Source organism: Tupaia chinensis, unplaced genomic scaffold, assembly GCF_000334495.1.
Source record: "Tupaia chinensis unplaced genomic scaffold, TupChi_1.0 Scaffold144346_1, whole genome shotgun sequence".
NCBI classification, from domain to species: Eukaryota; Metazoa; Chordata; class Mammalia; order Scandentia; family Tupaiidae; genus Tupaia; species Tupaia belangeri.
Window position 1 is genome coordinate 260,927 of NW_006204205.1, and position 2,153 is coordinate 263,079.

The 2,153-nt window shown below is 54.7% G+C and overlaps 1 protein-coding gene across 1 annotated transcript in view; it reads right to left on the reverse strand.

The window, feature by feature from the left end:
- The window catches only part of LOC102473686 (uncharacterized), a 5,091-nt gene extending 3,264 nt beyond the window's left edge, over positions 1 to 1,827 (reverse strand). The window contains exon 1 of the mRNA XM_027767647.1: positions 1,752 to 1,827. The gene's annotated coding sequence lies outside the window, so the exon portion shown is untranslated. The remainder of the gene's footprint in view (positions 1 to 1,751) is intronic.
- Between the last annotated feature and the right edge of the window lie 326 nt (positions 1,828 to 2,153).

A 2,153-nucleotide genomic window follows, 5' to 3' on the forward strand; every position in this document is an offset into this window, starting at 1 on the left:
AAGGGTGGGAGGAATAAAGGGCAGAAAGAAAGAGATGATCAGACAAGGGCTGGCCAGGAACTAAGTCTGTACCACACTCTATGCTGATAGGAGGGAGAAGCCACGTCTTGGGAGAAGGTGAGGGAGGGAATGAGAAGTGGCTTCCCAGACACGGAGGGGACATCGAAGTCTGCAGAACCTGGTGAATCTGCCTGCTCCCCACACTGTCTGTCAGGGCCAGATGAGCTCTGGCTTGTCTTGGGTACTTGGAGGGACCTTTTGAGCCTGTGAGCCCTCAGCCTGACTCACTGTGGCTGGATCCCATGGAGAGGCCTATTGGGGTCTGACCCTGGCTCTCCTGACCCCTGCCAGGGCCTCTGAACCCAAGTCCCCTCCTCTGCTTGCCCCTAACTTCCTGCTTGTAGCCTGGCCACATGGAGCCTCCCTCTTGGAGAGCAGGGCCAGGCCCTCCTCTGAGCCCCAGGATCCAGCTCAAGGCTAACTTGTCTGAGACACTGTCACTCCCCGGCAGCTCCACAGCACTCTGGTGCTCACTCAGGAAGTCCTCAGGAGCCCACCAGGTCAGACTTGCCTTTCCAACGTTGCTGAGCTGGGGAAACAGAAGACAAGTGACAGTGCCAAGGTTTGGGCCCAAGCCTGCCTCTCTGAGGGCTGTGCCCTTCTCCCTGTCACTTCTGTGTTACTGTGTGTGCCTGTAAGGTGTGTTGACGTACTGAGTCCTGGCACCTAGACATGTGACCTTATTTAGAAATACGGTCTCGGCAGAGGTGATCAAATTATGATGAGGTCACGTTGGGTTAAATCTTATGATGGGCGTCTTTAAAATATGTTGTGTGGGGCCAGCAGGTGGTATAGTAGTTAAGGCTCTGGACTCCCACATGGTAGACCATGGTTCAAGTCCCAGACCTGGCAGCTTGAAACTCATACCAGACACCATGTGCACATGCCCAAAATCCCAAGAGGAGAATGGAGGAGAAGGGATAGCGGCATGTCCATCACCTCTGGGGTGAATTTTCTCACTTTCCCCTCTCTTTGTCTCTGTGTCTCTGGTGAGTGCCCATGCCCTATAGCAAAAGCCTCTCTTTAAAAATGTCATGTGACATATAGAGACAAGGATTGGAACGATGCCTCTACAAGACAAAGAACCCCAGTTGTCACCAGAAGCTAGAAGGCCCAGAACAGGTCTTCCCTCTGAGTCCCCGAGAAGGAACCAACGCTGCGGACGCCTCAGCCTAAGACTTCTGGCCTCCAGCACTGCGAGAGAATAAACGTACGATGTCTGAAGTCACCAGGTTTGTGGTCATTTGTAACGGCAGCCCTCGACGCTAACACGAAGGTTTGCTGAGGGCTCACTTTTACTTAGCACAGGCTTGCAGGGCTCTCAGGACTGCCTAGGGGCAGAGGTTGGTGACCATCACCGTGGCTCCCTCACCTGCAGCCTTCCTCTTCCTGCCGTCTGGTGGCTGTTCTCCCCGTGGCGAGCCGAAACTCTCCCAAGTTTCTGTCTTTCCTGCCTGGCCCTGGTTCCACTTCACCTGTGAGTTCTGGGTTAAATGAGACCAGGTGGGCCTTGCCAGCTCCCCAGAGGGGTCAGCAAAGTAACATGTGCACAGTTTCACTCACATTCCCAGACACCACCTCGGGTGTCCTGTTCTGCTCTGGAGTCAGCATAGCCCCAGGTCTAAATTCCAAACTGGCTGAGAAGACAAAGACTCCCTCCACAGATCTCTCCCTCCTGGCCTCCTCCTCACCCTCACATAACCCCTGCTGCCGGCAGAGAGAGGATTCGGCCATGAAGCCATAAGGCCTGGTGCCAGGCACAACACCAGATGGCTCTATCACCATGGAGACTCCGTTACCATGGAGACTCTTGCCCAAGCACTCAGCACCTGCACCCTCACCTGCCTCTTGATTCAGTTTAATCCAGATCTCCCCAAGAGACTGGGGGAAATAAAGAGAATGCAAACATCTTCTGGAATAAGATCAGCTCTCCATTTCAGGCCAGCGAGCTCACCTGGTCACTTCTGCCCAGAGACTCTTGGGGTGACCCAACACCTCCAGCGAGGAGGTGAGGGAATCCCAAGGGTCTGGGGAACTGCCGCGCGTTGCTGGAAGCCCTGCGGAGATGCACGGCCATCTCTAGCTGCTCATTT